Source organism: Rattus norvegicus, chromosome 1 (genome assembly GCF_021556685.1).
Source record: "Rattus norvegicus strain SHRSP/BbbUtx chromosome 1, alternate assembly SHRSP_T2T, whole genome shotgun sequence".
Taxonomy (NCBI): Eukaryota; Metazoa; Chordata; class Mammalia; order Rodentia; family Muridae; genus Rattus; species Rattus norvegicus.
The window spans coordinates 57408443-57422970 of record NC_141534.1 but is presented as its reverse complement, the minus strand read 5'-3'; the positions used below and the strand labels follow the sequence as shown (position 1 = coordinate 57422970).

Below are 14528 nucleotides of genomic sequence, written 5' to 3'. Positions count from 1 at the left end.
ACCTGAAACCAAATAGCATTTATCTTGGTTATTAATGGAAAAAAACAAAATCATCAAATTTCGCCTTAGTACCCGAGTTGAACTAGGGCAAATGCTGAAGCATCACTGTGGTGCTTACACTTCTGTTGCCCCTGAACTCCTCTTTGTCAACGTTTATGATGGTCAACCATCATCATTATCTCTTAATCACAGTAAACCCCAGATATAGGCTGACAGTCACAAACCTCATAATGCAACCTCGCTTCAAAGAATGGGAGGGTTTCCCAAATCCCTATGAGGAAATGGTACCTCAGGCCACACCCTACAACTGTGGAAGTAATGCAATATATTCAGTTCTAAGCCCAAGAAATAAAGATTCTTTAAATAAAAAAATTAACGGACAATGGTGTTCAATGGATTACTGAAAGGGCAGGCTATCCAGGTGCCTGGCTTCACAACCAGGCTCCCTCACTGAGTCCAGTTAGGGCTCCATTCCCTACCCTTAAAGATTATGCTGCTTTCCATCTAGGACTTCAGAGGAGTGGAAACCAACCCACCATTGGCATATTGAACTTGTCATTCCCCATGGCCTCGTTTATGCCTATGTCCATAACTCTAGTCATAGAAGATTCAGAAGAACCACTGGGACTGGCCTTTTCTTCAGGCCATTCCAGGTGACACCACACTGGACAAAACATACATGCCAGGGTGTCTTCTGCCTTCAGTCAACAAGCAGCCTCAGGGAGAACGAAAGCAGCAATGAAACCACAGAAGACAACCTATTATCCCTCTGGGCTTCAGGAGAGGGCAAGACTGTCCCAAGCAGGAGCATGCTCAGATGCTTTACAGGGTGGACCAAGAAATTAGGAATATCCAAATCAAGCAGTATTCCTGTGCTCAATCAAGCAAGAAAACTCTCCTTGGACAGCACAGTGTCTCTCCTGAGAAATAAAGGCTAGAGTACATCCAAAGAACAAGCAGCAGGCAGGCTCAGCGCAGGTACCTTTGTGCTTTGTCCTACGCAGTTTGATCTGTGCTGGTTCCTCCTGTGTCTCTGGTTTCCATTTCTGCAAAATTGTTTCTGTTTTACCTATTCTAAGCATTGTATGATTCTTGCTCCACCATAAGCCTTCTTTCAGTTCTGGATTTCTACCCTTCCTAGCAGGAACTCAACACAACTGATGTGTACCCCACACTAGAGTTATCCTTCTGACCGCATGCCTTCACCTGGACTTTAGCATTCCCAAAAGACAACAGAACACCACAAAGTGAGGCTTCGAAGGCTATCGGCTCATTGAGTCTTCCAGGCGCTACTGATCTAGCACATCTGGACATTAATCATAGGAGCTGAAGAAGAAATTCTTAACTTTTCAGACGTAGCATCACACTCCATGAAGCCTCAACACTAACAACAAGCAATGCTTTCAAAAATGTGACAGTGGAGCTGGTGCCGTAGTGCAGATCCTCTGACAGTGTAGGTCCTGTAACAGTGGAGGCACTGAGATAGTGGAGTTACTTTCACATTGGAGGTCATGCAACATTGAAAGACCTGCACAAGTGGAAGTCATGATACAGTGGAGATTTGACTGATATAGTGGAGGTCCTGAGACAAGGCACATGCTGCAAGAGTGGATGCCCTGCAACAGTGGAGTTCTTGGACAGTGGAGGCCCTGCGACAGTGAAGGTTCTACAACAGTGGCATTTCTGTGATAGTAGAGGTCTTTAGACAATGTAAGACCAGCAACAATGGAGATCCTGGGCCAGTAGAGGTCCTGCAAAAGTCTAGGTGGTGATAGAGTGGATGTCCTGAAACAGTGGAGGTCCTGCATCATTGGAGGTTCTGGATCATTGAGGTCCTGAGACAGTGCAGTTGCATAGACATTGGAGTTCCTGCAACAGTGTAGGTCCTGTGAGAGTGGAGGTGCTAAGAGAGTGAAGGTGATGGACAGTGTAACTATTGTGTTCCTATAATGATGGAGGTCCTGCAACAGTTGAGGTCTTGATACAGTGCAGTTCTTCCAACTTTGGAGGCCCTGCAAGAGAACAGTTCCTGGGAAAGTGGAGGTTCTGGGACAGTAAAGGTGATGGGAAAAAGGAGGTGCTGCATCACTTGAGGTCCTGGGACATTTGAGGTCCTGCAATATTGGAGGTCCTTAGAAAAGTAGAGGTCCTGAATCAGTGCATTTGCACTGACAGTGGAGGTCCAGCAACAGTGGACTTCCTCTGCCAATAGAGGTCCTGCCAAAGTGTAGCTGTTGAGAAAGTGGATAATATCCTACAACGTTGGAGGACGGGCATTAGTGAATGCCCTGAGACACTGGAGATCCTGAAACAGTTGGTTTGCTTGGACAGTGAAGCTGCTACAAAAGTGGAGATCCTGTATCAGTGGAGGGGTTTTGAAAAAATGGAGGTGCTGCTACACTATTGGTCCAGCAACAGTGAATATCATGAGACAACGCATTTTAAATGACAGTGGAGCTCCAGCAACAGTGGAATTTCTGTGCCAGTAGAGGTCCTGCAAATTCTAGAAGCTGAGAGGGTCCATGTCCTGCAACATTGGAGGTCCTCCAACAGTTGAGGTACTGCAACAGTGTATGTCCAGCTACAGTGGATATCCTGTCCTAGTAGAGGTCCTGCAAATTGGCCTTGCTGAGACAGTGGATTATCCTGTGAGAGTGGAGGTCCTATGACACTGGAGGGGATAGGACAGTGGAGGTCATGCCAAAATTGCGGTCCTTGTAATGGTTGAGTGGTTATGACAGTGGAAGTCTAGCAACAGTGGACATCTTGTGTCAGCAGAGGTCCTATAACATAAAGGTCCTAGGACAGTGGAGTTACTGAGACATTGGCGGTCCTGTGAGTATGGAAATTCTTTTAACAGTTGAGGTGCTGTGACACTAGAAGTACAGCAAATGTAGATATCCTCTGATAGGAGAGCTCCTGCAAATTGGAGTTGCTGAGAGAGGGGAGGTCCTGCAACAGTAGTGATCCTGAGACAGTAGAGATCCTGCAACAGTGGAGGGGCTGAGACACCGGATGTCCTTTGACAGTGGACTTCTTTGTAATTGTAGAGGTGCTATGACAAGGGGGTTCTGCAATGGTAGGGGTCCTTGTTATAGCTGAGGTATTCCAACAGTGGAAGTTTAGGGACAGTAACTTCCAGTGTCCGTAAAGGTCTTGCAATTTGGAGGGTCTGAGACAGTGGAGTTGCCTGACCGCAGACGTCCTACTGCAATATTGGTCCGGTGAGAGTGGAGGTCTTGGGATAGTGCAGGTACTGGGACAGTGGAAATTCTGCTACGGGGGTTATCAAAGTGCATGCAAAGAAGAAGCAATGGTGCCAGCCAAACATGACCATGGCAAATATAATGAAGATTTTCATCAACCCCAACATCATCTTGCTTCTCCAATTGAGTCTGAGACAAGTCTAATAACTTATCATGAAACTGGTTGAAATTTTACAGCTTTACAAATACATTTGAAGGTCTTTCCCCTTAGAGGAGTACAGGGTCAAGGAAATATTTGGGTAAATATTAGCAGGCTTGATCTACGGCTATGGGCACTGTAAAAGTACACAGTGACCTGAAACCAGATTATATTCTGTTAGAGAAGAATGGAAAAGTCAAAATCATCAACTTTGGCCTTCAAGGCAAGTCAAACTTGGGCAAATGCTGAACTGGCAGCATGGTGCTTATCCTAATGGTGCACCTGATCTCTTCCTAGGAAAACGTTAGGATGTTCCAAAAACAAAACAAAACAAAACAAAACAAAAAAAACAACCCCCCCAACATATGGACTTAGGAGTAGGGTTACATTTTGTCATACAAGAGCTGAGGAGACAGGTTGTGAGTGGTATTTATCCGGCCCACTGTGGGGTATCAGAAGAGGCAGCTTAGCCTCCTAATGACAGTGAATCACAGATATGGGCTAACAGTCACATAGGTGATGACACATCCATGCTCAATGAAGACTGTAAGTGGTTCCCAAATCCCTATGAGGAAATGATCCCTCTCATGCCAGATACTCCACTTGTGAAAGCAATGTAATATATTGGGTTTTGAGGCCAAGAGATTATAGATTCACTGTATCAGGGAAGGTACAACCAGAGCATGGCATCTTATTACTTAATGTAAGGGGAAGCTATTCACCGGCATGGCTGCATAACCCAGGCTCAGTAAGTTTGTCCAGTTAGGGCCCCATTCCCTACCCTCACTGACGGCACTTATTTCCCTCTAGGACTAAAGAGGAATAGAAGTGAGTACACCGTAGACACATTGGTCTCATCTTCCAATGGTCGAGTGTCTGACTTTGATCATACTCCTAGTCAAAGAGGCAGAGGCGCCTACCCTTCTTTTCAGGATACTCCCAATGCCACCCACACTGAATAAAGCATACATACATGCTAGAAGTGCCCTGTGTCTTCAATCAACAATCAACCACACTTAGAAGAGCAGTCGCAATGAGAACACAGAGGACAACCTACTTTCCTGCTGTTTCTCAGCAGAGAGGACTTTCCCCAGCTAGGGCCTTCCCAGAGGCTTTGAAAGAATGAACAAATTTCAATGGGGAAATTCACTGATGAAGTTGTGTTGCTGCTTTCTTTCAAGAAAGAAACTTTATATGGGGAGAAGAGAGTGTTCTCCCAGAAATGAGGCACAAGGCGATCGTCCAGAGAACATGCAGAAGGCACAACCCAGGTACATTTGTGCTTTGTCCATCCCAGTTTGCTCTGTGCTCATTCTTCCTCTGGCTCTGTTTTCCAGTTCCCCATAATTCTTACCTTTTTATATTCTCTAAATATTTTATGATTCTTCCTCTAACCTAAGCCTCCTCCCTCTTCTGGATTTCTTTTCTTCCCAGCAAGGACTCAATATGACTGCTGTGTATCCCACTGTAGAGCGTGGTCTTGCTGACTGCATCCCTTCACCTGAAGTTTATCACACTCTAAAAACACCAGTTTCCACAAGGTGAGGTGGAGAGTGCTATGACCTCATGGAATCTTTCCATAAGTTACTGGTCCTAGCACAAGTGGCCATTAATCACAAGACGCACAGAACAAATTCTTATGTTTACGAAAGTAACATCACATTCCATTCAGCCTCAAATCTAATAACCAGTAATGCCTTTGTAAAAGTGCAATTAGAGTTGTTGCAACAGTGCAGATCCTGTGAAAAGGTAGGTCCTGCAACAGCGGAGGCACTGAAATTGTGCAGGTTCTGTGACAGTGAAGGTCCTTTGAAAGTGGAGGCACTGTGATAGGGGAGGTCATTCTACCTCTAGTGGAGGTGCTGCAAAATTGAAGGTTCGGCTACAGTGGAGGTCATGTGACAACTGAGGTCCAGCAATTGGAATTGCTGATACAGGAGTATTCCTGTAACTGTAGAGATCCTGTGACAGAGAAGTTGGAGCATCATTGGAGGTCCAGCTTCACTTGATGTCCTGAAACAGTGTAGTTGCTGTGACCATGGTAATGCTACAACAGTGGAAGTCCTGGGATAGAGCAGGTTATAAGACACTGGAGATCCTGCGACAGTTGTAGTGCTCCTACAGTGGAGGTCCTGTGACAGTGGAGGTCTGCAGTAATGGGGGATCTGCGACAGTGGAGTTGATGTATGGACAGTGGAGGCCCTGCAATAGTGGAGGTGTTTCCTCAGTGAATGTCCTGCAATCATAGTGTTGTGTGGACTGTGCAGTTCCTTGGACAGAGGAGTTCTTGTGACATTGATGGTCCTATGACATTGGACGTTGTAAGACACTTGAGCTCCTGCACAGTAGAAATCCTGTGATAGTTGAGATGCTGAGAAACTTGAAGTCCTGTAACAGTGGAGTTGACACACAGACAGTGGACTTCCTGAGGTAGTGGTGGTGCTTAAACAGTGGATGTCCTGTGACAGAGGAGGTCCTGCAATATAGGAAGAACAACATATGCTGGCTGGACCACACAGTGCTTCCAGTAAATAGACCACCAACCAAGGGGTGTACAGGGATGTGATATATATCTATATCTATATCTATATATCTATATATATCTATATCTATATCTCAGAGGATGGCATTATCTGAAACCAATAGGATGAAAATCCCTTGGTCCTGTGGAGATGTGATGCCCCAATATAGGAGGATGCTGGAATGGTGGGTTTGGAAATGGTGGTGGGTTTAGGTGCACCATCATAGTGGCAAGATGGACTGATGAGATTGAAGATGTAGGAGTGGGAGTTTGTGGAGTGGCACCTGGAAAGTGGGCTATCATTTGAGATGTTAAAAAAAGTGAAAATGATAAGGTTTACATTGTCTGACCAAAACCCAAGGGACACTACATAAGGAACACAAAAACCCACAGGTGCTCACCAACAATCAGATAAAATTTGGCCTTCGGTGGTCTACTCCAAAGAAACTATTCCAAGAATACTGTTTAATTTTTTCAAACACAGTTTAAAACTCTTAAGTATGCTCTCAAATCTGCCCCAATTCACATAAATCAATCAAAACTGTTGGCTTTGTAAATAGTTCTCTCGTGTCCCAATGTTTATATGCTGGTCACACCAACAACATTATACTTGTCTTCATGTGAGTCAAACAATGTGGGATCCTTGTCCCAAGTGGGCCATGCAGACCCTGAGCTCACCTTCAGGTTCTCACATACACATAAAAGCACACACACACACACACACACACACACACACACAGAAAGAGAGAGAGAGAGAGAGAGAGAGAGAGAGAGAGTGCTTATCATCTATTTCTAAGGCATAATGTGTGCTCTTGGAGTTGGGCACTAGGACTTGCACATGTAAACAAGTGCTGTACACCTAGGAACACTTTCTGATCTGTATTTTCTCTTTTATATCCAGTTCCTTGGATATCTTCAAAAGCAAGTAGGGCATTGACATACCATGAATTCTTGGGCCTAAAGGTAAATTTTAATACAAAGCTCACATGTCACTCACAGATGACTCTAATAGGAAGTACATTAAGTTCAGTATCATTCAATCTGAAACCCTCAATGTGTATACACCACTCTCACTGCCCTCACGAAATCTCATGTTTGGACCACTCTTCCTAGCTGGAGATACCTGTTTATCTCCCAGAATAAAAGGGAGGCTCCAGGCTCAAGTGGAACAGCAGATTCAAGGTGGGACTGTTGGGTGACATTACAGTGAACACCAGGGACTTCCCCTGAGAGGCAGGAAGTGGTCCTTTCATTCCTGCTGGGGAAACAGTATCTAGATTGTCCTGCATGGGACAGAATCCTCTCATTCTAGCAGATATCCTGGGTGACAGAAGGAATGTAGGTAGATTATGAAATCAAACTACCACATTTCTTTCTGAGGCAGAGACATTTGAGAACCTTGGCCCAGGAGTTAACAGCTCCAGATAGCAAGGTGATGTCAGTGTGGGCCCTGTATTGACCTATGTATAGTTATTTATGTTAATCACCAAATATTTAAAATTTACAGCACTTAAGAGCAAAGTCTCCCAGGAGACTCAGCTAAAACTAATCAGTGAGTTTTTAAGGGCGGCAATGGGGGGAGGATGGGGAGGGGAACACCCATAAAGTAGCGGAGGGGGAGGGATTAGGGGGATGTTTGCCCAGAAACCGGGAAAGGGAATAACCCTTGAAATGTATATAAGAAATACTCAAGTTAAAAAAAAAAGAAAGAAAGAAAGAACACAAACAAGTAGGAAATTTAAATTCATGTGACTGCTAGAAGTAAAGCAAGATGCTCTTGGTAGATAAGGTGATAACCTTTGTGTAAGACCCCTAAAATCATACCAACTTAAGATATGAAGTGCTCAGATAGCATGCTTAGTGCCATGAACCCAAGACAGAGCTTCTCTATGTCTCATCATCTCTGAAGCACAGTCCACAAACAGTTGCAACAAACCTTCTCTTTCTCCAAGTTCGAAGTTACCTTTACTCTTATTGTTTCCACAGTTAACTGAGCTCTCCTGGATACACAGGTTTGACTAACCTTCTCTGAACTTCTCCCAACCATGTACAGATGGACCTCCCTCTGCACATGAGGCCTGTTCTTCTCAGGCCTGCTGTTCTCCTTCCCAGATTAGAATTGGACACCTTTCAAACCTACATTCTTAAGTCATCTATCAACATTGGGGACACGATAGGCACAAGTTGACATTGAGTGCAAAATGACACTTTCCTACCGGACAATGAATAGGGTCCAGGGGTTCCAAACATGAAAACTGGCCAGGTAAGGTCAGGTAAACCTCATACTGTCTCTATGTAGAGATAAAAATTGACACACCTTCCCAAAGCAGACTTGCTCAGCTGTCTCAGTCCACACAGCAGTCCTTTGCTGAGCTTCCTTACTTCCAGTGACTGATGAGAGTACATGAGAAGATGCTTGATTTCTACAAAGACTTGGGCCCCATGAACCACAGTAGCAGCAGCTTCTGATCAAAAGTTATACCAGGAACTGAAAATACCTAATGTTCATGTGGTGATTTAAATATGCTCAGCCCAGGGAGTGGGGCTATTTAAAGATGAGCCCTCATTGGATAGGTGTAGCCTTGATGGAAGAAGTGTGTCACTGTAGATGTGACCCTTATGTTCCTTGTCCTAGCTGCATGAAAATCAGTTTTCTAGTAGCAACCTTCAGATGATGATGTAGAACTCCCAGCTCCTCCTGCAACATGTCTGCCTAGATGCTACCATGCCCCTACCTTGATGATAATGAACCAAACTGCTGAACTTGAAGGCAAACCCAAATAAATGTTCTTCTTATAAGAGTTGCTTTGGTCATGGTGTCTGTTAATAGCAGGAAAACTCTAAGTAAGTCATTTTCTACCACAGATTACTAAGTTAGTTGAGTGATGTCTTCACCTGAGGAGACATGGCCTCTTATTAAGGTGCTAATCTCCAAGCAATTTCAGGCTCTCTTCTGGTATAGGCATTGGCTATAATATTAATCTTCCCAGTGTCTTTTTCTTTCCAAACTCTACATTTTGTATTTCTTTTTGCCCCATTTGTTCTTTTTCATTGAAGACTTATAACCACAGTAAGACCGAGGCCATACTGGGCCCTCTTCAAATTTTCATCAAAGAAATTTGTTTATTACTTTTAAATTTAGCCTCAGATAAGTTTTTAGGATGTGGGCAGAAAGGAAGCCACATTTTTGTAAAAGCTTTGTAGGAATTATCCTAGACCAGTTACAAACATTTTTTCCTCCTGAATCCCCTTCTCCTGGGCTTCCACAGTCTGAATACCTCTTGGCACTCCTGACTCCCAAGTGCCTGCCAGTATAGCCCATTAAACTCTTCTTAGAGCACTGGAATTCTTACATATTTCCCAAAACAAGAAACAACCTGGCATCGTGAGGTGTCACACAGCAAGAGTCCACTCCATTATGTCACCTTCTGCATTTGTTACCTTTGTATTTCTGTGACAGAAATGCCATGAGCACAGCAAACTATAAAACAAGTAGGACATTAGTGATTCTATTTCAGAGAACATGTGTTAGCAGAGGTTAAGTTCCATGACTACAGGGCATGGTGGAAGGAGGAGGAGGCTGAGGTATGACATCTAGAATCACAAGTACAAAGCAGAGAGTGCACAGGGAGTGGTGCACAGCACTGAAACCTCAAAGCCCAGCCCCGCTGACATTCTTTCTCCAGCAAGGGCACACCTCCTGGATCTTCCCAAACAGAGTCACCAACTGGGAAAGGAGTACTCAAATGCCCGAGACAGTGGAGGATAGCTCATGAAAAATGTCATGGTGATTCAGGAATTCGAATTAGTAACAGAGAGAACCTTCACTCTGGGTCACTGTGTGTTGATGCAGAGCCAGCAAGCTGCTCTCCCTCCTCTTGCACATAAGATGTGGATTAAGTAAAAATGTAAACAAGCATCTCCATGGAAAATCAACAGCCCTGTTAATCTGGTCACACTTACAGTATCGGTCTAGAGGTATTGGACACTGAAATCGCAGAAGGAGCCAACACAAACTAAAACCCCTTAGTCTATAGGAATAAAAGTACCACAGAAGGCAAAAGGGGCAAGGACATGAAGCAAACACTCACTCACTCAGCAGATAAAATTACAGCTAATCCTAACCCACAGACCTACTTCTTAAACAGCGTACATTCTGCTGGTACCTATTCAACATGATCCTAAATGCTGCAGTCAGAACAAATGGTTTCTTACTTTGTGGAGTATGACTTAAAAACACTAAAGTCCTCTGAAGGAAGCGAATGGAATCTTCTCAGGGCCTAGGGAGGTCGGCTAAGGGAGTACAGAATAACAAAACAACACCACCCAATTTCCCCACCAGGAAGCAGAAACTGGTCTGCTGTCAGTTGTCAATTGCTGCAGGTTTAACAGAAGCCTCCACACTGGAAGGACTGAGGAAGTTGAGGTTAAAATACAATTACACTGAAAGGTCACTTTAGGAATGAGAAGGGTAGCAACTGGACAGTGCTCTCTCTCTCTCTCTCTCTCTCTCTCTCTCTCTGTGTGTGTGTGTGTGTGTGTGTGTGTGTGTGTGTGTGTGTGTGTGTGTGTTCCATGCATTTGTTTGTGTGTGAGTGTGGTTGGGTTGTTGTTGTTCGGTTAATTTGAGATAGAGTGTCACCACAAACTGAAGCTGTCCTAAAACTCACCCTGTAGACAAGGGAGGTTTGGACAATATAGAGACCTTCTCTCTCCTGAAAGGTGGGATTAATGATGTGTAGCACAAGCTATGAGTGAATGTAAATTTCAAATTCTGAAGGTTTTATAAATCTCTTTCTGCTTGCCTTAACAATGCTGGTGCTTACAGCAATACATGGTACACTGAGGACAGAAAAGAATATACTGTGTGAGTTTGTGAGATGGATAGAAGTGAAAGGAACTAGCTGATTGAGTTTAGTTCCAGAAGCACTGTCAATATTCAAAAACAAATATAGTCAATTTTTATCATTTGTAAAAATCATTAAGGGCATCCAGTAAGAGATTAAACTATTTTTGGTGTTGTGATGCTACACAATCATAAGACTGATTCCTGTGGAACAGGCTGGTGGAGCAGACAGTAATCAACAGGACATCAGAAAACCTTCAGAGCAAGAACTAGAGAGATCGCTCAGGGTTTGAGAGCACTGGTTGCCTTTGCAGAGGACCTTCACTTGTTTCCCAACAACTCTAAGTCAGCTCACAGTCATCTGCAACTCAACATCTAGAATATCTTACCCTCTTCCGGTTTTGTGGGCACATACTGCAGAGACAAGACAAGTCAGCCTCAGCAAGGCCTGGCCGGCTACTCACACACCCCATGGCTCTGAGCCCATCAGCACCAGACCTGAGGACTACCAGGGGTGCAAGCTTTACACTCTGGACTCTTTAACCTTTGGTCAGGAAGGTACCATGGAATGTAGCTGGGAAGCAGAGTTTACAGAGAAAGCCACAGAAACAGTTCAGCCTTAAAAAACATAATCTGATCCCTTCAAAGCCAGGTGTATGTGTCTGTCTGTCTGTCTGTCTCTCTCTCTCTCTGTGTGTGTGTGTGTGTGTGTGTGTGTGTGTGTGTGTGTGTGTGTGTGTGTGTGTGTAGGTGATCATAAGACATAGGTGGTTTGGAAAATCAAGGAGAGGAAGGATTTATTGAGAAGCTGAGATGGTGGGGAATGAAGGGTGGATGTTGGAAGGAAGCTAGAGCATGGTGGGATTTTAATAGCCAAAGAAGTGAAATTCGTATTTAATTCCCTTAGACAACTGGTCCAGGTGCAGTGTTCCTGGTGGTGGCTCAGTGTTCCAGCTGTGGATTCAGGGAACTCAGAACATCATGATGAAAATAATCTCTCAGACTACAGAGTCAAATTCCTGCTGGTGCTCCAGTCTCATCAGAGAAGAAATTAAGTCCCTCCTCCTATGGATCCTCTCATTTTTGTCATTCTCGCCTGCAGGAGATTCAGTCCTTCCTCTGAGGGGGCTACTCATACCTGCAGGTGATTTAGACCCTCTTGAAGGGAATTCTGTTTCCAGATTGGGATGCGGACCCTCCTGTTAGGGAATTAACTCTCTAAATCTTCTCACAGAGTATGTGTGACTACCTGGAGACAGCATTATCTGCACTTCTAAACTCTGATTGGTAAAGAGAATCCACGATATGAGTTTGAAAACCTCTGAGTTATATACTGAGTAATGAAAACTTATGAGTTATACACTGTTAATTTCTAAATGTATTCTGTTGAGTATGAAAATCTCTAATATTTTGATGAAATTTACTTACTTCCTAGATTTCAAACAATAATAGAAGCTATAGTTAAAAGTTTAGTATATGCTTGCTCAAAGTAATTTGAAAATATTTTTGATTTTTATTAAAGATGGTGTATGACATAGAAATTTTCCCAACTATTGTTTTGTTTACTGCTAAGATATAGAAATGCTTTATTTCTGCTGACAGAGCTCATATTCATTGGTCTGGTATAACTCACTGTTCAATGCTAAACTTTAGCAGATTCCTTAGGGTCTCTGCCATTTATAATAGGATTCCATCTACAAGTTGACTGCCTTGTTCTTCCTTTCTCATGGGATGCCTTTTGTGCAATTTCTCCCCATAAATGACAAAGTCATATCGTGAGAACAATGCTGGATAGCAGTGCCAAAAAGACCTGGGACACATTTACAAAGTCTGGTCCAATTAGAATGGGGCTCTGTGAGAAATTTCTGTCAGGTTTGCCCTGACCCTACGATTCTCTCTTCAGTGCCTTAGCTTGGACAAGATACCCCAATTCATATGGTGAAGGATGAAGTCCCTGACACTCAGCAGGTGACACTTAAAGACAGTGCCTTCAAGGTGATTGATTCAAGGAAGCCTGAAAGGTGGGCTCTGTTGTAATGTCTTTGGGGTCCTATGAAGGGAACCCTAGAGCCACGGACACTTAAAGGGTGCAGGGAGAAACCACAGAACACCAAGAGGAATCAGCTACCTACAAACTGAGGAGAACTGGAACCAACTCTTGGACCTAAGACTTCCAATCTCAAGCCCACAGAAACCTCTGCTCAGTTCTTCAGGCAGCCCAAAAATATTACAGTGTGCGTTCTTGGTGTGTCCTGGAGCCTGAAATTCACTGCTGTAAGATCAGGTCGATCTTGGGGTAGATGGGACTAAGTATTAAGTCCTAAGATTTGTCTCTCGAGGTGAGATAAAGTGGTCCTGAGTTGGGTGCTAAGGTACAGTCCCAGGGTGAAGCTTCTGGATAGCTGGGTTGGGTCTTGAAACAGACAGAGCTGTGCGGTCCCCAGGGAACTTAACACTTGTTGCTGGAACAAAGGTTTCTTCTTTCAATGTCCACTTAGGCAAATTTGCAAAGATCAAAAATGCTGATTGTGGCTCTCACCACTTTCCCTTGGAGCATGCCCACAAAGTGCCTTGTTTTCTACTGGGAAGTCAAGCCTTCTCTTATAAGGAGCTGCTCATGCAGTCATCTCACCTCTCTGGTCAGGAAGAAAACCTGCTACAAACTCACCTTTAAGAGGCAGAACAGATCGTCTTCTCTCAGGTTAAGGTCACAGCATAGTCTTTAGATATTGGCTAGGACGGTGGGGCTTGAGCTCCCATTCCCTCAGCCTCTACCTTGTTTCCAGTATACCACAAGCCCTGGCTGGTCACATATCACTTTCCACAGAGACCTCTGTCTTCTAATCCCTCAGTCTCCCCTGTTGAACAGGAGCTTTCTGTCCCTGCAGCCCAGACATGGACTCTAATTTTAGGGTGGGGCTGAGTTTAGATCATGTAATGTTCAGACTCTCTGCTTGGCAGCCATTATCAGGCATAGTGTTTATATTTTTGTTCACTTTATCGGTCTATTTTTTCTACTGTGTGCTCTGAGAAGGGAACGCGTATGGTTACATAATTCTTGGTATTAGTAGCTGTACTCCCAAATCCTGCTCAGTATGGAGTCTGTGGATGTTCAGCATAGGTGAGGGAGGTGCCAAGTCAGGAGACCTTGATGTGCTGATGCAGCAAATGAGAGGTCAGAGAGGACCCAAGTGGCAGTTGGAGAAAGGAGCCATAAAGACAGTGGGGAGTAAACAGGTCAACTTCCCTAAGATTCCTGAAAAGAAGCAGACCTAATTGGGCTCCATCCCAAGGGAACTCAAGATAAGACTCACAAAAGAGCGCTAACAAGCCAATCCCAATTCTCTTATTTTTCCCACATTCCTGAGAGCAGATATGGGCGGTTTCAAACTCCCTGGGCTCCCTTCATACTCACAGGTATTTGATGCTGAAACTGCCACAACCTCTGTTCCGAAAATCCCCTCAGTAACGAATGAAGGGCGTGGCTAAATCTGAGAGAGGGGGGCGGGTATTGTTCACTGGCCACTCATGCACATGCGCACTATGCCTACCCACAGAAATTTTCCAGTCTAGTTTACTGGTTCATTGAACACAGGATTTTGCTCCTGTCCTCTCAAGAAATACAAGGTCGCCACAGTACTTGAGAAATACAAATGAATTTACTGTGGCATTGCATACCCAAATCACCTGGAGGCATCTCTTTCCCAGCCCACTTGCGATCCTGCCTCAGACTTCCCAGAGAGCAGGCCCTTCCCC

General features: G+C 44.2%; 1 long non-coding RNA gene across 1 annotated transcript; it reads right to left on the bottom strand.

Annotated features, from left to right (window-relative positions):
* Positions 1-5029: 5029 nt before the first annotated feature.
* Positions 5030-14263, bottom strand: LOC148007016 (uncharacterized). The gene is made up of 2 exons (XR_015646071.1): positions 14188-14263; positions 5030-5881 (listed from the first exon to the last, which is right to left on the bottom strand). It is a non-coding gene; the product is annotated as an uncharacterized LOC148007016 (long non-coding RNA).
* Positions 14264-14528: the final 265 nt, after the last annotated feature.